Raw genomic sequence first — 23,444 nt, forward strand, 5'->3', positions numbered from 1 at the left:
TGCAGCTTCCCAGCTTGCTGTCTCTTTGTAGGGCTTGTGACCTGGGGCAGGTGGATGGTGACTGTGGGGTGGCCTCCCCTCCTCTTAGCAGGGGTTCTGCCAGCTGCGAATTCAGGGGACTTAAAGAACCAACTCTGACTCCAACTCTGTTTCTGCTGGCAAGAAGTAGAAACCACTCAGGCAGAAAGAGCCAGTCAGGAGAGGGTTAACAACCTTCTCATGGAGACACCTGAATCATTACTTCCTGCTAGATACTGCAATGGCCCATGCCATGGGTGCTGGTGTAGCTCATGGAAGATGGAGGGAAAGGGTTAAAATGAACGGTTTCCTATCTGCAAGTCAGGAGCAAGAAACAGATCATTTTTACCCAAAGCAATTTCCCTGGCAGATCATTTTCCCACCTCCCCTCCGCTATTACGGCAGGTAATTGTGTCTGAATGACAAGCTCATTGCTTCTCTCTCCGTCCTGCTTTTCCTCCTGCTCTATCTTGCAGCCAAGTCATGAAACTGGTTGCTGTAGGTGTCAGGCCCCAAGACCTAGCCCTCAGCCTCCTTGCAAGTAGCAGCAGCCCAAGGCAGGCAGGATGGCCCTTTGGGACACTGGCTGGCGCGCCCTTGCTGGCTTGTCATACCTCCTGCAAGGTATGCAAGCAAGCCCACGAGCTTTATACCTGCCTCCCACAGCCTCAGCCCTGACCAAGGGCAATTTAGCTCCAGTTTTTCATAGAATCATGGGATGGAAAGGACTTTAAAGATCACCAAGTTTCCACACCGCTGCCATAGGCAGGGACACCTTCCAGCAGCTATTTTTCAGGAGGAGCAGGGCTGTGTGGTGGCTGTTCTCAGTGGTAGCTGGGAGGGATGCAGACCCCCCTCTGCCCTGCTGCCAGCTCTCCTGCTGTGCTGCATGGCTCCATGTGCTGAGCCCCTCGCTGTGCACCTTCACCTCGGCAGTCTGGCTCTTCGATCCCTCCAGGGCTGCCCGGAGCGGTGGGACAGCCCCCTCCCGCCCTGCTCTGGGGGCTCATTAAAGAGGCTCATGCGGTGCCCTCTTGACTCTTGTAACACAGGAGCACATGTCTTCAAAAAGCCAGGCCCTGGCGATATCCCTCGGGCCTGCCGTTGGCTTTCTTTCCCCAGCTTTCACAGACCTCCCCAGGAGAGCTGTAAATTTGGCAGGAGCTGCATTATTTCCAGACCTAGCCTGTCTCACTTTTCCCCTGCCACTAGCTTAAGTGTCACCCCTTCCTGCTGGCCCCACAGTCTCCCCCCACCTCACCTGCCCCTATTGCTGCCTGCTGCCCATGCTGATGGTTTTCTGGACAGACCCAGGACCCTCAGTTGGCATGGGCATGTCCTAGAAATGGATTGGTGGGTAGCCCTGCATGCCCACTGCACACGTGCACAGTCAGATGTGAATGGGAGGGGTGTGTACATGGGTATGTCCCTGCACACAGCCTGGGTGTCTGGAGGCTCATACAATGCAGCGATTGTGGCTTCACATGGTCATGCATGGGGCTGGGATCCTCTGAGGCCTCTGTGCTGGGGTATCTTGGTCTCTCTCCCTGCCATCATGGAGACTTGAGGGCTGCTGTCTCGAGGTCATGTGGGAGGGCTTGTAGCATCCCTTGTTGCCTCTCAAAAAGGGCCAGAAAAATTATTGCAGGTTCTATTATTACACTGCTTGGGGTGTGACTTGAAATCACAGTGACTCTTTCCAGAGGGACCCTTTCCAGAGGGGCTGGCAGCATCCTTCCCTGTGTCACCCAGATTACCTTCATCCGAGGCTGAATTGAGATCCAAAGGCTGAATATCACTTTCTTGCTCATCATCACATGAGCATCAGCTTCAGGGAGCCTTTTCTTCTGGGAGACCTGGTGTAAGCAGGGTCCTTTTCATCTTGCCCCTTTTTTGGAAGCTTCTGGCAGAAAGCAGAAGGGTGGCTTCCTCCTTGCACCCACCAGGTCCTCAGTGTCTCAGAAACACTAGCATTGTTTGGAGGATCTCAAAGGCTTGTTATTCATTAACCCCACCAGAGAATTTCCTGGAAATTAATTTTTAATTGATTGAAAAATTCTCTGCCTAACCCTGCTTTCTTCAGAAGCAGCCTCCAAAGCCTGCTCACCCTCTTGATGTTTCTAATCATTATCTCCTACATTCCTTTAGCTGTTTTAGAAACCAAAGCTGGGGAAGAAATTGGAAGGTGTTATTATTTCGTTTGGGTTAAACTGTATCGCTTCAAGTTTCGCTCCCCCTGGGCACGATCATCAGCATATCTGATCAGCAAACATCTGCCTAAGCCACCCGCTCACACCTCCCGGGAAATTTGGGGAATAAAAAAAACTGAGACAAAGCCACTGACGTCACCTCCTGGCTTTTGCTCTTTCCCCCTGAGTTTTATTTCTAAGGGACATTTGCATAGAAAGAGGATCTTTGTTTCTGAAGGTTTTGCCAGCTCCCGCTGCCGACTCTCCCCATCTGGAAGCTTAATCCTTTCCCTGTGGTGGCTGCGGAAAGCGGAGCTGCTCGCTGGATGGTCCCTGCCTGCTCCAACCCCCTCCCACCACCCAAAGGCCCATCAGTCTCACGGGTGAGTCGTATCACCCCTAAAATACGGCAGCAAAGAGGCTTGGGGCAGCAGTCTGGGATGTCTGCGGTGGCGGTGCTCTTGGCACGCTGCCTTACCCATCTTGCGCCTCGGTTTCCCTGTGCAGAACTGCTCGGGTATGTGTGGGCTCCAGAGAGCATTAATGCGGATTAATTGCCACCCGTGAAGTTCTTGCAGCACGTGAAGAGTGACACTGGCACATAAACAACCGGAGTGATTTGTGCAGTGCTCAAAGGGAATGAAGTGCTAAATTAGTCGTACAACAGGCATGGCCACCGCAGCACATCAGGCGTTGCTGGTGCTGGGACCAGCTCTGCTGAAGCGTGGAAAGCCCCCTGGATACCCATCCACCTTTCCCACTGCCCCTGCTGCCTGCCCCCACAACAGACCCACTGCCTTTATTGGCTAAAACAAGATTTTTACAACTCAGATTAAAAAAAAAAAACAAAACCAAAACCAAATCCCAAACGTCTTCCATAAAAATATCTATTAATTTCACTAAAAACAAATTAGGCTTTTTTACATTTAGCTCCCCTCTGGTGGAAATTTTTAAACAAAACAAAATTTTCCCAGGGAAATAATACAATTTTTTTCATCACTTGTCAAAAAGGCAAATTTTATCCCTTCTTGTCCTAAAAAGAATATTGAGATGAAAAACTTTGAGGAGTTGCAAGAACTCTCAACCTCTGTGGTCAGTACCATCATGTGGAGGGAGAAAAGCAGCAAGAGTATCTTTTCCTAAGGAAGAGAATGCTGCTGCGAGGCAGATAAATGCTAGGAAAAATCCTTAGGAATGGGCTTTTGTCTTTTTTTTTTTTTTTTTTTTTTTTTTTTTTTTTTGTGGTGAATTATATCAGCTGGGTGAGGGCTCAAAAGAAAACCCACCCTGCCATTCAAAATGTAAACTCAGGGCAGCTCCCTGGGCTCCACCATGCAAAGCCATCCTACCACCACTGAAATTCATGCTCTGGAAATCAGGAAGGATGCTTTGGCTCCTCGCATTTGCAGCATTACCTTGGAAGGAAAAACACCTTTGGTTTTGATCTGTGGGCAAGCCTCCAGAACAGGAGGTTTGGAAGAGCAGTGCAATTCCTTTACAGAGCTTTATAATTGATCTGAAGTCACAGGGAAGCAATTAATATGGAGCCCTATGGAACTGCTTCAAAGCATGGCTGGATTTTTGACCCCATAGCAGCTAAAAACCTAGGAAAGGAAGCCAATGGAAATTGTGTTTTGAATGAATGAAGCTCCTCCTGCAGCATTTGCAAGTGCAGCTGGTTTTCAGATAGATTTTTTTTTTTGTTCTTTCTGTTGAAAATGCCAAACTGTTGAAAGCAAAACAGCTTGTGAAAATGCGTGGATTGTAAGGAAACTTCATTCTCACAGAGAGAAAAAGGGAGGAAGTGGTCAAAACATCAAAATGCTTGTGCATAATACACTGTAATGTATATAAAATTATTTAATAGTAATGGGTAATTAAAATCAGGACAAAACATTTTGATTTTATCCAACTGTGCTGAGTTGAGTGACTCAAAATCATTAAATTCCAGTTCACAGGGAAAGCTCTGCCTTTGTTTTGTTCCATTTTGGAATGAAGATTGTTTTGAAACACTGGTCTCTCCTGAGGAGCAATCTCTGAATTTCCTCCCAGCAATAGCTGCTGAGGGAGATGGGCAGGTCTGCTGGAGGAGGGGAACAGGGGTTTCTACCAGGGAGCTGGAGTGAATTCCTGCGGGTAAACTAGGCTTGGTACTGACCTACAGTACAGCAGGGAAGCCATCCTGGGGAAGGAGTGAGGAGCCAAAGCAGACTGGACTCTGGGGATGACTTTAGTGGTGTGCACTGAACATCCAACTTCCTTGGACCTGTGTGCGGCAGCTGGGCCAGTGACGTCTCCATGAGCTCTGGTTCCCAGCGGGAAACCAGTTGGTCGAGATCACATGTGCAGTTTTGGGAGGGTAATACACACCAGGGTGTTCTAGCAGGGGAAAACCAGCCACAGTATCACCTCCCTGAGTGGGTGCTCTGCTCTCCACCATGCACAGCCTGCCCCTGGCCCACAGGCTCATCCCAAACCTCACATGAAATCCTTGTTCTTCAGAGCCTATTTTATGAAAGCAAAGAAACCTGTGGTGCTGATGACACAAACGATGATGAGGAATTAAAACCATTTCCAGCCTCTTTTCTTGTGCTCTGCTGGCAAGTCAGGAGTAAATTTGAGATAGAGAGCAACTAACTTTGTCAGAGCACAGCCAAAGGAAGATAGGCCTGTTTTTATGATTAATTGCAGATTAATTAATTTTATATTAAAAAATTACTACTTCCTGTTTCTTCATTGTGGGCTTTTTTCAGTTTGTTGCTTGAGAAATGCAATAAATACCATTAGGCAAATGGTTTTCAAAGTGTCATGTGAAATGGAAACCTAGGTCTTCAAATGTGACTTTCATTTGGGTTGTGTGAGGGCTTTTTTTAATTTGGTGGGGTTTTGTTCTTGTTTAGTTTTTCCTTTTGCCTCAGCCCCATTAAACACGTAGATCAAAAAGAAGGGTGCAGGCACAGAGACCTGGATGCTCAAGCAGTGCTACAAAATGGGATGTAGGATGTTGCAGCTGTGGCTTCACACCACACTCACTGGGGCAATTTTATTATCACACACTGGATGACATGGTGTGGGGAGGTGAGGAGGGGCGGTTATTTTTCCCATGTGTTTTAAGAGCAATTTTGAGATTCTTGCATTCTAAAAGGACCCTTATGCTATGGAAAAGAGGGTAGTCATCTTTCAACCAGGCAGCCAGAAAAGCCTGCGAACTTTCTAAAGCACAATCATATTTGCAGCAGCTAAACAATCATTTAAGGGGTGGAAGTTCCTTCTTTCAGAAGAAGGAGGTGTTTTGGCTCTGCTGTGATTTAATTGCAACCTGCAACTACAGTACTTGGCTGAGGCTCACTCATTACCTGCTCTTCCCCTGGTGGGCTGGGAAATAATTCATAATTCACAGTAATTCAGAGTAATTCAGGGAGATCCAGGAAAAGGTAAAACCCACAGGCTGAGGTAAGAAAAGGTTAATAATATAAAAAAAATAATTATAAATAAAGTAATACATAATAATAGCAACAATAATAACTATGAAAAGGAGAGGGATAGAGAGGAATAAACCTAAGACAGACAATTGATTCACAACACAATTGCTCACACCCACTGGCCAATACCCAGCCTGTTCCCCCTCAGCAATTGGTGTTTTCCAGCCAACTGTCCCCACTTTATGCATGGACATGATGTTTTATGGCATGGAATATCCCTTTGGCCAGTTTGGGTCAGCTCTCCTGGCCACGTTCCCTCTTGTGCACCTGCTTCTTGTGCATCTGCTCACTGGCTCTGAAAAGTCTTTAAATTAGGGTAAGCCATACTAAGAAACACCTAAACCATCAGTGTGTTATCAACATTATTCTCATACTAAATCTGAATCACAGTTATTTTCATACTAAATCTGAATCACAGCGCTATACCAGGTACTTAGAAGGAAATTAGTTCTATCCCAGCAAACACAGGATAGACAGGTGCTCCCTCTGCCAAGCCTCTAATGACTAAAGCCTTCCTCCATCAGCATTTTCACTTACAGGGCCAGTTTGGTTGAGCTTTCCTTTTGTGGTTAGAGTATGGGGTAGACATGTCCAAATTCCAAAGCCTCCAGCCCAGCTGGTGATTATGGACTTTCCTTATTGCTAGTGAGATAACACTATTTTTTCCCAGGGCAGGGTTTCTCTCCTGCTCTATCTCCAAAAGTGCATGGCCCAGGAGGAGCCATACTCTCCCCAGGTCTTACATGGCAGGACTGACAGGGAGAAGGTGGGGACCTGAAATGGGCTGGTGACACCCCTAGATGATGACAGGGCTGCTCCCATCTCTGTTCTCTCCCTCGCTCCCACCCTCCCAAGCCCCAGTCACACCTTCTGCTTCCCCTCCTGTGGTCAGCAGTGCCCACCGTTGGTGCCTCTTTGCTTTGTTCTCCTGTTACTTTTTATTGCTCTTCACATCCACTGTAGTTTATTTGGGTCTGAATGTGATAAACTCCACATTTGGGCTTTTTTTAAAAGCCAAATATTTGTGGAAAGCAATACTTAGCCAGACTCATATTCCACCCTTAGCACAAATCTAATCCAGATACAAGCCAAACAGCAGGATGACAACTGCTCTTAATACTCACTGTGTTTTCAGCATAACAGCTTTCATTAAAAGGAGAAGATACTAGCTTTTTATTGCTTCAGAATTATTCCCCATAATAATTCAGGGCCAGGCCCACCCTGGGCTCCCTAACTACCTTTCCCCTTACAGGGGTAACTCTGACCCTCAAACCCCCGAATTTCCCCTTTGCTTGTTCTGGACTAGTCTTTCTTAACCCACTTTGCTGAAGAAGCTGAACCGTCTGTCTTCATGCAAGTGTGAAAAGATCAGTGATTGAGGTGACCACATTTGCAAAGAGGATTTGATTTAGTCTGTTAATTGGATTTAGTCCATTAATTAATTTTGATTTGGTCTATTAATTTTCAGGCTTGGTTCTGATAATCTTTGTTATCCCTCTTGTTCTCTCTAAAGGTTTCCTTTTCTATCTGTCTACCAAGCCCCAGAGATCCTCCTGGGCTAAGTGGTGAAAATGCAATTTATGATTCCGAATGCTTCCTTGTGGAGCTCATAAACCAGTGCTAATCTGTGGATATGATTAACAAAGCAGCTCTGCTTTACCAAGAGAACTAGCAGGGCATTGATGGGGAGGTCTTGTCTTTATGTCTGAGCCATTCCCAAATCTCCCCAGTCCAACTCAAACCTCTGAGGGGGAGCAGGGTTGGAGCAGGTGGTTAATCCAGCATTCCTGACAGATGGGGGTGACACAAGGTCTTCTGTTCCACAGCAAAGGTGAAGGAAGGGGTTACAGAGGTGTTGCAATGCCAAGGAGCTTCCCTGGCTTCCAACTACCTTCCTCAACAACCCTTTCTATCTCCAAGGAGACCCACCATATGAATAAGCCTTATTTTCATCTGAAAGACTACCTGGAAGTTTTCTCAGCTCCTTTCCCTTCTGACCACGTTGTGGTCTTACCCTGACCCATAGCTGAGCTCTTCTCCAAAGTCAGGACCACTCACTACAAAAAACCTGTTGTTTGTTCACCTTTTTGGCACCACACACAATGCCAATCCCTCACCTCAGAGGAATGCTGCAACACAGCAAAACACTCATGAAGGATGATAAACAGTATGGAACAGGCCCCCTTCTGACAAGTGCATGGGTGACTTTGCTCATGCAGGTCCAGAGCAGAGGTAGCCAGAGATATGTGGTAAAAGGCATGGTAAGGGGATAAGAGGCAGTGTGAGAAGCAGAAGATAGAACAGATTGCTAGCAGTAGTTAAAAACAGGACAAAGGAACATGTGATAGACCCGTGGAACTGGCTGCTGCATAACGGTGTCAAACTAGAAGTTTGCAGGAGTTTAAGGAGACACTAAAGAAAGTGTTCTTCTGGGACACTGGGGAAATGGGTGTCTGGTCATACCCGACATGGCCCCCCTCCCCTTTCAAGGCTGTGTCCCCTCTCCTGATGCAGCCAGATGGAATCACAGTGGTGCTGAAACCTTGCGGCACTGGGGCTGAGCCAATATCCACCAAGCACAGATTCTCTTTGCACACACTGCTGAGTGTGAGAGCCATTCTGAGGGAGCCCAGGTGGGAGTATCTGCTCATCCCGGGCTCCAGCACTGTGATGCCTGCCATGTCTGATCCCTGCAGGCTGTGTGAACAAGATCCAGGAGACAACAAGACCCTGCAAGAACTCATGGAAGGTCTGAAGGGTCCGAGAATGTATTGTGCATGGACAGACCCTGCTGTGCGCTCCTGCACCGGTGTGGGCTCAGGGCTGCAATGGGGTCTGTTTCCACCAGAGTCTGGATCTGCCCTGGAGTGCCTGGGCTGCAGACTGGCACTCAGCTGTGTTTGTGATCTGCCTTTTGTGTAGGTAAGAGGGAAGGAAAGGCAATCTCCACTGCCCTTTTTCTGCATGGCTTTCCTAGTCTGAGGCTGCACCAATTTCAGTTTATTCAGTAGATCACAGCCTCTCCTGAGTTTATGTGCTCCCACACTTTCTCCTGAAAACTCTTTCCTCTCACTCCTGTGTCTTCCAGGCAGCACCTTGCAATTCCTCCTGCCTTCCTATCCTACATCTTCCTTTGTTGCCAGCCTCTTGAGTGATCCAATTCAGCCACTGCCAAACCCTAAAACATTGGTGTGCTCTGTGATTTACAAAGCACATTGCCTCCAGTGAATTCCTTGCTTGATGTTTTCAGAGCCCTTTTGGGTAGCAAAGCAGCTATACATCACAGAACAGTTGTGTTTTTTCTCCTTTTTATGTTTCAGGGGATTGAGGGATTTCTGAGTGTTCCTTGAAGCAGCTACAAGAGCTCAGAGCTGAGAAGATGAGCTGGACTCAGTCACCTGAACATGAGGTCTCTGAGTATTCACAAAAGTTAAATCCTGGCTCCAAGGGCCTTTCTCATATTTCTTGGGACTGTCATCAGTAAGCTAGCATGGAAAGAAAATAGGGTTTAATGTCCTGAGCAGGACCAAAACAGGCTGTCCTCTTTGTGTACCCAGAAACCCACGAGAGAGCTTGCTGACATCTCTTTGGGAGTCTCTGAGGACAGATGAGCTGTTTCTTGGCTTGTCAGGATCCAGCTGCAGTTGTGTAGCACCTTCTCACCCTCCTTGTGATATGTGTGACCTGGAGCTGGGTGTACGTGTGCAGATACACGTTGTGCAGCAGCTCCTTGGCTGAGACCTGGCACACTAATTTCCCAAGAGGAGAACTGGCAGCTGGTGAAGCTGCAGCCTGGAGGGCAGCTCAGCATCAGTGTTTGGCTACCCTTATCACTTGCCTCCCTGAGCTCAGAGGAGGACAAGGACAGCATTTTTCTGATTCCTTGGGTTTTGGATGGGAAAAGTTAAGAGCAGAGCTCCTTACTGTACAGGAAATCTGTGTGGTGGACTATGGAGGAGGAGGAGGCTTTTATCCAGGTGTGTCCCTCTCTTTCCCTTGCAATAGAAGGGAAGGACAGAGGTTTTTCTGCTGCACTGTAGCTCCGCTCTCCCTCCAAGCCTCACCGTGGAGCTGGCTGTGGGGGAAATACCTGTGCAGGAATGATAGCCAGGGGGGCTGTTGCAAGGGGATGGTGGGACCATGCAGAACCTTCCAGTCCCTGAAATCTTAGTGTACACCCCAAGCTTTGAGAAGAACTCTATAGGCTCCTCACAATTTAGCAATCCAGACTTTGCAAAGCAGGAAACTTAATGCACCTCTCTGGGGTGGTGAGCTGAAATTTTGGCAGCTGGGGCTCCCAGGGTGATGATGTGTTCCCGTCCTCCCACTAGTCAGAGTAGGAGGCCTCAGTGCCAAGCTCCATCTCTCCTGCATGGATGCCCTTGGAGGAGCCTTCCTGCCCCTGGGGTTCCCCTGCTGCTCGGCCCAAATGTGTCTGACACGCTGTGCTGCCCTGAACTGTCAATATGTGCTGGAGATGCCCTGTGGAGAAGCAGAGGTGCTGGAAGGATGTGCTCGTCATGCTAATTTCCACAGGCTTGCTCACCTCGGTGCAAGTCTAGGGGCCACAGATGTACTTGTGAGTCTAAAACATCAAGCGGCTGGCAAAGTCCAGAAGCCAGAGGCTGGAGGCATCCTGGGATTAGTGCTGCAGGAGTTAGGGGGAGTATGCCACACTGAAAGGGGCTGGTGACAATTAGTTCCAAACACAGCAAACTGTAATCACCGAATTATTCAAGAATAATTATGCCTTGATAACAATATTACACTTTCTATTTCCCTTATTGCTGTTCTTGTTAAATATAATTACCATGCAAATTGCACAGCATAAGTAAGCCCAGGTGATTAAAAAGGCCATGGAGGCCTTGGGAGCAGAAACTAAGGTGACTATAAGTACATATCTCTCTGCTTCTTTAGTTGTTTGTCCAGATTTTCACTTGGGAGATCACAGAAACATGGAATTGTTTAGACTGGAAAACACCTCTAGGATTATCAGTTCCAGATTCCCAAGTGCCACATCCACAAGTCCTTTAAATACCTCCAGGCATGGTGAACTACCACTGCCCTGGACAGCCTGTCAGTGAAGGAATTTTTTCTAATATCTAATCTCAAGCTCCCCTGATAGAACTTGAGGTTGTTTCCTCTTGTCTTAGCTCTTGTTATATGGCAGAGGGGATTGACCCCCACCTGCCTACAACCTCCTGTCAGAGAGTTGTTGAGAGTGATCTTCTTCTTCTCCAGGCTGAGCTCCCCCAGCTCCCTCAGCTGCTTCTCATCAGACATGCTCCAGACCCTTCCCCAGCTCCATTTCCTTCTCTGGACACACTCTAGCCCCCTCAGTGTCCTTCCTGCTGTGAGGAAACAAAGCTGAACACAAGATTCCAGCTGTGGCCTCACCAGTGCCCCCAGCACAGGGGGATGGCCACTGCCCTGCTCCTGCTGGCCACTGCCCGGCTCCTGCTGGCCACACTATTGCTGACACAAGCTCGGTGCCATTGGCCTTCTTGGCCACCTGGGCACACTCCAGCTCGTGTCCAGCCATTGAAAACCCCCCTGCAGGGGGTTGCTGTGACCCAAGGACAGGACCCAGCACTTGGCCTGGCTGAACCTCACACAATTGGCCCTGGCCTGTGGATCCAGCCTGTGCAGATCCCTCTGTAGAGCCTTCCTGCCCTCCAGCAGATCAGCACTCACACCCAGCTGGGTGTTGTCCTTAACCTGACCAAGCATGCTCTCAGTTTCTGCATCCAGATCATCAGTAGTGACATCAGACAGGGCTGGTCCTAGAACTGAACCCTGGGGAGCACCACTGTGACCAGCCAAGATGGGTTAAATCCATTCACCAGCACTCTCTGTGGCAAGTTAGTTTTTACCCACCAAAAAGTGCACCTATCTAAGCCATGGGCTGCCAGTTTTTCCAGGAGAATCCTGTTGAAGACAGTGTCCTCACGTAATTATAGTGTGAGTTCAGCTCAGAGAAGTGAGGCGGGACTGAGGGATGTGGCTCCAAGCTGACCAGACATCTGTAAAGTCCTCCAGGTGCAGGGTGTGCAAACCAGGCTGTGACTTCTCACGGCTGACCTTCAGGAGCTGCCCTGCACAAAAGAGCCACAGAGGGAGATGTTTTCCCACCTCCCAGTATTACTGGCCAGTTCAGCATTCATCCCACACCCTTCTTTGTGGTGAATGGGCACCTGCTAAACTTTCCATGCTCCTCTGGCTTTGTGGTATATTGGCATTACACTTTCAGCTCTCGCTGTGCAGCTGCATTCATGGGAAGGAACTAGAAGATGCTTTTTTTGCTCCATCTTTCCCCTCTCATCAGAGTATAGGCATCTGAAGGACATGAACAGGAAGGCAGAGGAGGATCTGTTAAGCGTAATGAAGTGGAGGAGTATGACAGAATCTGCTGAATGGAGTTCCCTGGGGAGGGCTGGGAGCATTAACGCCTGAGTCAGTGAAAAAGCTGCTGAACAAACTCACAGCATGGAAGGACAGTCTTATGGATGCCCGGTGGGACAAGGACAGCTCCTTGCAGCAAGTGCTGGGAGCTGGGGTGCTCAGCCTTGGTGACCTGTGTGGGATTAGCTCTCCATACAATCTCCTGCCACCACCTCTTCTGCCCTGTTTTGAGGTCAATGGATGTGTTTCCCATACACCCCTCATTTCTGACTGACCCCAAGGCCTCTACCCCTCATACTTCACATGTGTCTCATGGCTTCAAAACAGCTTCTCCAGTCTGGCCATCATGACTCTGCTGGGCTGGGACCTGGCTGACACTTGCTACCACAAGTCCTCTTGATTCCACTGCAAACAGGGTCTGAAAAAACAGACGGCAGGTCCAGCAGCCATCCCAGGGCTGCAGCTGGGACAAGGATAGAGTGGGAGGCAAACCTTGCTTTTCCCCTTCTCCTCTGGTCCACACCTTTTCTCTGCCTTCACCAAGCTGAGAACTGCTGGTCAAAGGCGCTTACCTGATGTGCTTCCTGGTGCAGCCTTGAGATCACACTAATTATAGGGCTCTCAGCTCCTCAGATGAAATTCTCCTTCTGTACATACATACGTACTTACATGTGTGCACAGAGTTTATTATTATTACTGTGCCAGACAATCTTTCTTCATTAGGGCTTGGAATTTGCTTTCGATGCTCTCAGTCAGATCTTTAACATTATTTAAACACAATGGGTTTGAGGGGGTTTTTGTTATTTTTAATGCAGACCAGATTTTGCTGGGATCAGAGAATTAAATTCCTCTTCATCTAGACCTACGAGCTGCCTTCCAGTCTGCAGGAACCAGGAGGGTCCTCAGTGACGAATTCAGCCTGCAGTGCTTTTGAAATCACAGCCAGGTGTCCAAGGAGGGGGAAAGGAGGACAAATGCCTCTTCCCACCTGTGCCACAACTCCATGGTCTGCCTGGACTGTGGTACGCACCAAAGGTTCTCCTGAGCAAGGGGTGAGCACCAAGCAGGCGCCTGCAGCTCCCTTGCCTTTCCTGTGCGTCACAGTGCTCAAGGACATCAGGCGCACATCTGGTGTGCCCGGCGTGGGACAGGGAGGGAGTCCCGTGGCACAGCTGGAGTGTGTGTCTGCTCACAGGCAGAATGCCTGGCCCTGCTGCATGCCACCTCCCCAGCTGGAGCGCAGCACCAGGAATACTGTCTCCCCAGGACCCCACATGTCAGAAGCAACGCACCTCATCTCTCATCACCCATCTGGGTCTGGTGTGTGGGTGCTGGAGAATGGAGAGGCCTTTATCTGGAAATGTGGGATATAGAGGCAAAGGAGGAAGGGAGTTGTCTGAGATTCACATGTTGCAGGGTGGGGCTGTGTCCAAACAGTCCTGGCTGTGCAGCTGTGGGGAAAACAAACACACACTGCTTCTGTGAGTGGTCCCAGTGCACCTAAAATGTGTTTAGTGGCAAAAAAATAATTCAGAGGAGATGATGCTGTAGATGATATTCCTTTTAAATGTTCTCCTGAGGATTGAAAGGAAGAAGCCGTATTGAACCATATGCCAGTGGTATCCAAATGTGTCCTGGGCTGCATCCAGAACCCCGTGGGCAGCAGGGGAGAGAGGGGATTCTGCCCCTCTGCTCTGCTCTGCTGAGACCCACCTGGAGCACTGCATCCAGCCCTGGGCTCCCAGCATGGGATGGACAGGGACCTGCTGGAGTCAGCCCAGAGGAGGCCACCAAGATGATCAGAGGGAGGGAGCACCTCTGCTGTGAGGAAAGGCTGAGAGAATTGGGGTTGTTCAGTCTGGAGAAGGGAAGGCTCTAGGGAGAACTTATAGCACCTTCCAGTACCTAAAGATACAGGAGAGCTTGAAAAGGACTCTTCAACAGGAACTCTTGAACAGTTCAACAGGACAAGGGTAAATAGCTTCAAAGAGAAAGAGAGTGGGTTTAGATTAGATATTGGGAAAAAATTATTTACTATGAGGTGGTGAGGCATTGGCAGAGGTTGCCCAGAGAAGCTGTGAATGCCCCATCCCTGGAAATGTTCAAGGTCAGGATTAATGGGGCTTTGAGCAACCTGGTCTAGTGAAAGGTGTTCCTGCCCAGGACAGGGGGATTGGAATGAGATTATTTTTAGGGTCCTGTCATGGTTTGACGCTGGCACAATGCCAGCGCCCCATGAAAATACAACTTACCAATCAAATGCTGTGAAATGTGATCAAGAACAGAGCAAAGCAGGCCAAACTTAATAACAAAGGAAAAAGCTTTATTACACTACTACTACTACTACCACTATAAGAGGAAAAGAAAGGAAAGAAAAAAAACACACAAAATTCGAAATGAAAACCTTCCAAAACATTTCTCCTCCCTCCACCCAACTCCACCAAACCCCAGCGAGACCCATTTGGATCCTTAATCAAGGTTTCACCCTTCAATATAATCAATACTGAGTCCATCGGGGAAGAGAGGAGTCCCCCTTGCACCATAGACTCCCAGGAAACACAGCTGCCACCTCTTGTGTATCCAATGTCACACGTGGCACCGCCCAGACACACCGGCCAGTGTGACATTCTCCTCTCCATGTGACAGTGCTCTCACCACCGGGCATGGACAGAGACTGCTTATAGGGCCCCTTTAAGGATGCTTTGCCAAGGACTACCAGGAACAACAGTCCAGTATCACAATTCGGGACTAGAGTCCCCCCCATTTTCCCCTGGGGCTGAGGGTCCAAAAGACAGAGATCGCCTTCTCTTCCTCTCTGAAGATGGAGGGCATCCTCACACCCTCCTCAGCTCTCTCTCTGTCCACTCCAAAACTGGTAGTTGCTGAAGAAGGTCTCTTGGCTCACCAAGGCATCCCCCTAAAATGCAGTCCCTCTTGAAAGAAAGAGTGGTTCAGTCTATGGTAAACAAGCAGAGTCCAGCCAAAAGCCACTCTATCATCTGCCCCCAACCTTCTTCTCTGAACATCTGAGGTTTCAGGCTGTCTCTCTTTTCTTCAAATTCAGGAGGAGTAATATTTCATAAAGCCTTCATTTCACAGGAAAGGGTTAAAATTCCCGGACTCCCGGACGGCTGCAATCTCAGCCCAGGACTCTTTCTCTAGTCTCTCACGCTGGGCATCTTCCCCCCGCCTTCTCCTTCTCCTCCACCGGCAAACTCCTAGGTGTCTGCTGGCTCTCTATCTCTTTTCCCTCTAGCTTAGGGGAGGGGGAACAAAAACATCCCAGATGTTCTCCACCCTTCCATCCGCAGGAGCTGACCCAGCCGGTTCTGATCCTTTACCTCCTGGCCTACCTCTGCAGGCCGCATGGCTCCCCTCCCCCACCCAGCCCGGGCTGGGCAGGGGAGGTCCGTATCATGCGGTGACCGGAACCAAAGAAGGACGAGTCCTCCTGGGAATTCCGCTTTTAACCCCTCTGTGTTCTCAGAGGCGTGTCCACCTTCAATTGGTCACCCCAAGTGTCAGTATCTAAACCTGACCCCTGACTGGATGGACCTCTTCCTTCTAAAAAAAAATTCTCTTCCCGCGTCAAACCATGACACTCCACCCTTCGCCTCTGAGAACACCATGACAGGTCCCTTCCAACCTAAACCAGTCTATGATTCTGTGATTCTATAAGAAAAGAGAGAGAGACATAAACAAAGAGGTAGATGGTCTTCAAATTTTACCCAGCGACTAAAAAAACAGACACCAACTGGGTTTCAGTATAGCATTTCTGAAAAGTGGAAAAAAAATCCCTTGTAAGATCACCTTGGTGTAGAAGCATTTGGTGGAAGAGATGGGAGCAAACCATTATCTTGCAGAGGAGTCCAGGTGGGAACAGGGAGTGACTGGACCTGAAATAAAATGTTGACATTAGAATGGACATGTGTGAATGGGCCATGAATAAGTAGGGTCTGGAGATGAGGAGAAAATACCCAACCAACAAGAGTCCTGGAACTGCCTCCTGTAAAGCAGCCACAGGGGTAGAGAGATTAAAGGAGTGGGCCCTGAGACTAAACCACCATGTCGCCTCATTTTTTATAAGGTCAGGGTTGCTGCCCATGGGAGCAAAACCATGAAGCATAATTAGAAATGAGGGCATAGGAGTTGTCACAGACAGCCTGGAGGTAAAGTTTAGCTAGCCCAATGCTCTGAGCTTGGTGGGACTGCATAGCCTCCATCCCAGTGAACTGGTAGGTTGGCCAGAGGGAGTCCAAGCATCTCCCAGGGCATGGTGCGATGTGATGGGGCTGCGCTGGCTGTAACTGAGCTGAGACTGGAGACTCAAAGCTACTTCCTGCCTATGGATGCAGAAGGCCACTGTGGGCCAGGCAGGAGATGCGGTAGGGTTGGAGGTGCAGTCCTGGGAAGCAGGAGGGATTCCCAGCAGGACTTTTTTTTGCAGAATAAACATATCCAATGCTATACCCTGGAATCTGCAGAGTGAGGTGTCCTCAGCAGTCCCCTGCAGCATGGTGGAGGGGGAGCTGCTTCCACCTTCACTTTCCAAATCACTGCCTCCCTTGGCATCATCAGTCGAGAGAGCTGCCATCCACTTGAGGCTCTCTCCTTCTTCTTGTCCTGATTATTATGATCATTACTGTCTCATTTCAAGCTGTAAATCAGAAATATTGTGCCTCGTATTTTTCCTCCCTGGGGAAGGCATAACTAGGGGTGAGATTGGCTCTGAAGTTCAGCGCTGTTCTGTTGAAAAACTGCCTCGACAAATCGAAACTGTCTCACTTTTGAGAAGAAGTTTTGATTGGAATCAATCTTTCTTTCTTTTTTTTTTTTTTTTATGAGCATAAAAAGGGAGTAGTTAAAAGTAAGATTTATTCCAAATTCATCTTATCAGCTCTGAGACATTCAATTTTGTAATCAATTCCCACAGGGGCTCCACCAAGAAGCCCATATTCAGAATCAATCTTGTATTTCATTAGGTTATTTCTGGTGTTAAAAAATAAGATTGATTCTTACTTTATGTTATAGCGCTACAGCAATTTATTTTTTAATGATATGAGGTAAGAATCAATCTCTGGCTTCTTTTTCCTTTTTTACTTTTTTTTTTTTTTATTTTTTAATCCTGCTTTTCCTGCATTGGTTTTGTTAGAGCCAAGAGAAGTTAGCAAGCTTTGAAGGATTTTCAAATTACTCTTGTGCAAATTTAGACCCTGTTGGTGCCAGTCTGCTGCTCACAAGATTTGCAGAGCACCATGAGGTCTGATGAAAGGCACAATCTGCCCTGTCCTGGGATTTTGGGAGCACACTACACAAAACTGCTCTGATCTCCAGTCCTTGGCAGCAGTATTGTGACCTCCATGGACTCCCACACCACTGCAGCATTCCCAGGAGTAGGTATCCCAATGACACTGGTTGCTGGCTGCTCCCATAATCACAATGACAATAAATACACATGCATGTGATTCATCATGAGTGGTTCATAAATTATTCAAGGAAGCACAAGTGCTTTTCAGCTGGGAAATTACCTTGCTTGCAGCACTGGGATATGGTTACTGTTTTGGTATTTCCCTGGCTATTCTAAAGGTATTTTGGTTCAGGTAGTGGCACCTTGTTGCTCCTTCCTTCTTTTGCCCTTTGAGCCACGGAGAAAACGCAATACAGGTTTTCAGCAATGAGGGGAGTAAACTGCCAGAGTAATTGATCCAGGAGGGAGCCATGAACTGAAGCTCCCTAAAACTCAGGATAATGAACTTCATGGCATCTTTCTGGCCGTGGCAGATTGTGGCACCTAGGGCAGTCAGCTTTCACCTTCCTGGGCTGCAGAGGCTGTTCCTTTGTGGTGCTGATGTGATACACAGAACAAGACCCAGTCTCTCTCTCTGCCCTGATTTTAGAGTTACTGGGACATGCTCTCCAAACTTTGCTCATGATGCTGGGATCCTGGCTGCTCATTAATGTACCACTGGCCTGCTGGGTTTGGAGGAGTGACATTAACCATATCTCACTCCTCTACATGCACTTGGTCACCCCAGACACTACAGGGTTTGGAGACAAATATGAAAAGTGACAGCCAGAATAACAGAATTTTTCCTGCCCAAATACCACTGGAGCCTTCTGACATCCCTGTCAGGGCTATCGTTCATGAGATGTGACCCAAATCTCAGTGTCCAGCAGAAGTGAAAGGTTGTCTCCAGGTTTATCTTACACCCAGCACTCCAGCCTAAGGTCCACGTCCTCAGCTGGGCAGGTGAGGCTGGTTGCCTTCCATGTCCGTGGCTCACTCTTGTCCTCAGTGGAGGGCTGAACCTGTTTTCCTTCAAACAGGTGACTAGGAAGCACCTGAGTTTGCAGAAAACTTTCCCCTTCCTCTCTCAGAATGATTCATCCCCAGGTCAGATCATGCAGTGAGTACATCCTCCCAGTGTGCTGAACTCCATGGTTTGGCCGCACTGGGAATGATAGACTTGTGAAACTGAAGATTGCAAAGGGTCTTTCCCCTTGAGGAAATGGCGCTGGTTTTCATCACATACCCTTGGGACTTCTGAAGCAGCATGGCAGAACTGGGACACACAGGGAAAACTGGCAGCAGGAGACTTCCTTGAGCTGTACACCCTAGAACCACTGCTTTGAAGGTCTGTGCGGAGCAGAGATCCTTCCAGGATCACTCACACATTGTGTCCTTGTGCACACCATGGATGCAAATCTCCAGTTTTGTTTCTCTCTATCAACCTTCTACTCTTGCTTGTCTCTCTCTTTGTCACTGTGTACATATCTGTCTGTCTGTGGCTCTGGTAGTCTTCAAAGACCCTGAGTTCATTTGATTTCATTATCATTTTCCATCTCTTGAGCTCTATCTCTTTGTTTTTTCCCTTTTTCTCATTATAATTTACATGCGGCTTGGGTGCATGCTGGAAATGAAATGCGAATTTGATAAAGCAGCCACAGCTCTTGCTTCCAACTGTGGCCTGAAAGCCCTGAACCCCTTGGAGAAAAGCAGACTGTCTTTTTTTTTTTTTTCCCATAAAAGGGGAAAAAAACATAATTTTTTTTTTTCCTTTGCACTGGCATAGAATGAAATTCCTCCAGCAATTACCAGGAGATAATGGCCTGAAATTAAACGGTCCTATCTCATTCTCTAACTATAGGACTTTTTATTTTTTCAAACTATTGAATACCAGGCGAACAATAATCAGGCAGGCATTAGGCATTCACATGCAGGCTACCTGGGATATGAAAGTCCATACACATGGCAGAACTCCTTTTATTTTTCGTTATTAGCAAGGCACGCAGAGTCCTGTGCAGATGGAGAGAGGCATTAGCCTGGTGCCCAGCAATGCACTGCTAATTCAGGTGCAGGCACCTCTGCTGCCTCGCTCATGGAAACACCTAATTAATGATGGAGGGGGTGGGAGAACATCCCTGTGAGCACGGCTCTCCCCTTGCCCATCTGTGCCATCCACATTTCCCACACTGCCATCCCTGGCAGCCTGTCCTCATTTTGTGACACAGTGAACGTGGAGGAGTTTGAAGGAGGATGGGGGTCAGGCCAGGTCCTGGTGCATTGCATGGACTTTGCAGCCCCACACACGCCTGCAGGTGGTCACATCCCGCTTTTCCCTGCTCTTCTGGTCTCTCCAGGGGCAGCTGCAGGGCTCTGCCACGGCCTTGCAGTTGGCACACTGTGTTGAAGCTGCCTGGCAAAGACAGAGCCAGCACACTGCTTCCTGCTGAGCCAATCTCACTCAAATTACCCAGGAGATTTCAGCAAAAGAGTAATTGAGCTGCTCTGACTTAGACACAGCTTGATGTACAAGTGAAAGGGAAAAATTCCAGGAGGAAGGAGCTTGACTCCTAAAGCTGGTGAGAGGTAAAAGAGGTGAGGAGAGAGCTGAGACTGAACAGCGTGCTCTGAGGGAATTAAATACCCCATCAATGGACTCCATAAAAGGTTTGAAAAGATGGAGTCATGTGGGATGGGGAGAGATGGCTGCTTGCAGTGACAGGGACACATATCTGAGTGGAGCCTGGGACTTGCAGGAGATGACTGCACTTCTTGTTAAACTGTGAAAGACATTTGGAATCCAGGTGCTGAATTCCAGAAAGAGCGGAGGGCAGGGACGCATGTTGGACAGAGGAGGCACTCCCCACTGTGCCTCATCCTGGAGAAGGTGGTAAGGCTGGGGATGTTCTCCTCACAATTTCGTGTGACAGTGACCTGCCACTGTCCTACCACACACACAAGGGGCTGCAGCTCACATGAATGCACCTCCAGCTTTGGAGCTGTTCTCATCCAGTAGCAGAATTGCCTTCTTCGTCTGTGACTTATGCTAAGCTAAAATTTAAAATAGCCCATGGAGTTGGGGGAAGACCATAATGTTCCGGGTTCCTGAAATGGATTTTCCACCAGACACTTGGATTCAACTCGTGGATTCCTTCTGCTTCAAAATTATTTATAAAAAGAACTTTTAAAAATTGTTGAAACAAGTTCCTTCAGCATCTACATGGCACAGTATCTTTTCTTTGCTTGGAAATACCTTCACTGTCTAATACTTGTCCATGTATAGTCATGAATTAAAATTAAAACAGAAATCATATAAAGTACTCCCAAATCCATCAAACAGCACAACATATTTTAAAGTGAGGGGGATTGGTGGGTGGCTTTTCAGCTTCCCAGAGTAGATCTCTCTCCTGAAGTGAAACTGCAAAATGTTTCAGCATCATAAATGCCACATCCTCTTGAACCAGGCAGGAGATACGAGAGAGCCCTGGAGACTTTCTGCAGAGCTGGCTGTGATCCGATGTAGGCAGGCAGGGGCTCTGCTCTCTCACCCCAGCTGGGAATGCTCCAGAAGGGTTAACAAGATAACAGGGACTGGCAGAGTCATGCCTATAATTTATTAAGGCTTTCAAAAGGCTTTTGATAAAGTCCCTCATAAGAGACTATTAAGGAAACCTGGTAACCATAGGATGAGAGGAAAAGCAAAGGCATGGATTAAAACCAAGATAAGACAGAGAAGGAAGGGAAGGAACAAATGTCCAATTCTCAGCAGGCAGAAAGGTTAATAGTGGAGAGCCTGAGGTCACCCCAGGCCCCGAGTGGCTGAATATATTTATTAACACAAGCACAGAGGGAAAGGGAGCAGCGTGGCTGTGGAGCTCACTGGGGGCTGCTGCAGCAAGGCAGATGAAGGTGAGATGTAGCAGAAACCTTGTGGTGGGATGGGATGGGATGGGATGGGATGGGATGGGATGGGATGGGATGGGATGGGATGGGATGGGATGGGATGGGATGGGATGGGATGGGATGGGATGGGATGGGATGGGATGGGATGGGATGGGATGGGATGGGATGGACAGACAGTTGGTGATACTGCATCTGGAGCTATGCTTGGGGCCAGTGTGGGAGCTGGGGCACCCCAGAGGGTTGTAGCTGCTGGTGGGGTGCACAGGAGGATTGTGAAAGACACTGCCCTGGGCTCTACCAGAGCAGTCTGAGCCAGCTCACATCCAACTCAGAGACAGAATCGTCAGATTAAGTTGGGAACAAGCCCAAAACAAAACTAACAGGATTCCCTTTACATCAGTGTGACAGATTGAAATCTGCTGAATAACTGCCCTGAAGGCCATATTTCTAAGACCCAGTGATATTCCCCAGAACAGATAGAATTTGTCACTTTTAGTATCAGAAAAAAGGACAACATCTCCTTGTCCCCAGCAAGGCAGGACTGCAGCCCTCTGGACTCAAGTGGCATACAAAAGCCAAGTTAGTGAATTTAAATATTAATTTAAGTGATGAGCAGGGTCCAAAGGAACAGTCTGGGAAAACTACCTGATGAGCAGGAAGAGCAATACTGGGTATTGACTTGGTGGATATTATCCATCCTGTGCAAACACCCCAGTGGAGCAAAGAGCCTGGTGGAACAAACAGCATGTGGACACCTGATTAAACAGTGTTTGTGATAACTAGTGGAGAATGTCTTTTTAATTACTTCTGTGTGGGGGAATGCAGATTTGTGTGAAATGTCTCTTCTGGTTTGTTTTTATGGACACAACCAGCTTGAAAAACTAACTTGAGAAATGGCTCCAATGAAAAGTTCGGAAGATGGAAAAAACTTTTGATCTTTTTTAAGAGAGGAAGAAATCTACAGGTTTCCTCATTTTAAAAAATGACCTGATTGGAGCTTAAAAAGAAATCATAAAGGAAAAGTCTGAACTACCACAAACCATCTTGAAGCTGTTAAAATACAACACATCCAAAATTATTAACATGAGTTATTTCTCAAGAACTCCATTAATTCAAACAATTTTAATTAATTTTTAATTTCCAATTTTGATTTTTTCCCTTTAGAAGAGTAACATTTAGAAAATTGATGAAACTTTTGGTGACAAAACCTCACAGAGAAAATTACGCACCTGAAATCCACTCAGGGATGAGCTGTAGAGGGAGGAATTAGATCTCAGCAGTAATCTCAGTCATGGGGTTTCATAATTGTGTGCTCCATGTTTTGAACATCCGCACCCTTTTAATGGATTTTCCTAGGTTAATTATACCATTATTTCACCCTGCATGTATAAAACTGGCTGTTCAAAGTCAACTGTAAATGAAAATTGCAGCTGTTAAATCGCTGGGGTGGCTGACTTGCTGGCTGCAAAACAAACACAGCACCCACTAATTGGCCTGTAAACAAGGGTGGTGGGGAAGGGCTGAGTCGAGTCTCTGGCATCCACTGGGCACCATCCAATAGAAAACTGAGCATCAGGAATGCCAAAGTCTCTGGAAAGACCCTCTGGATGCCAAGGTCAGCACATGGCCCAGGGAGACATTCCAAGAGGCTGAGCTGTGTGCACACTTTCTCTTTTCTCCCAGGTCACTTTCCACCTGCAGTGTTAATTATCCATTAGGAGAAACGAGCAGCAAACCCATCTCCCTGCCCAAGGTGACTCCAGAGGGTACAAAATGCTGGAAGAGCACTTCTCACCTGCTCTGTTGGCAGAGGGAAGGAGACAGACGCCTGACTCTATCTATAACACTGCTGACAGCAATTGGACAATAGACTCAAATAAACAAGGAAAAATCATCAAAGGGATCAGCTTTCTTGAATTTCTGTAGATAGCTTAAGATTAAGGCTTTTCAGGCTTTCTGGGCCCTTGTATTTCTCTTTTTGCTGCCTTCTCCTTCCACCTCATTCTCATTGGAAACTGACAGAAAAATAGGATGCTGAGGAAACATCCTTCAGCTGAATTTGCCACCTTGTGGATGTCACAGCGTTTTGCAGAGATCCCTCCATAGTGGCAGAGAGCAGCAGGAGGCGGTCTGTGTCTGCTGGGACCTCCATGGTTTTGTACTTGT

Source organism: Taeniopygia guttata, chromosome Z (assembly GCF_048771995.1).
Source record: "Taeniopygia guttata chromosome Z, bTaeGut7.mat, whole genome shotgun sequence".
NCBI classification, from domain to species: Eukaryota; Metazoa; Chordata; class Aves; order Passeriformes; family Estrildidae; genus Taeniopygia; species Taeniopygia guttata.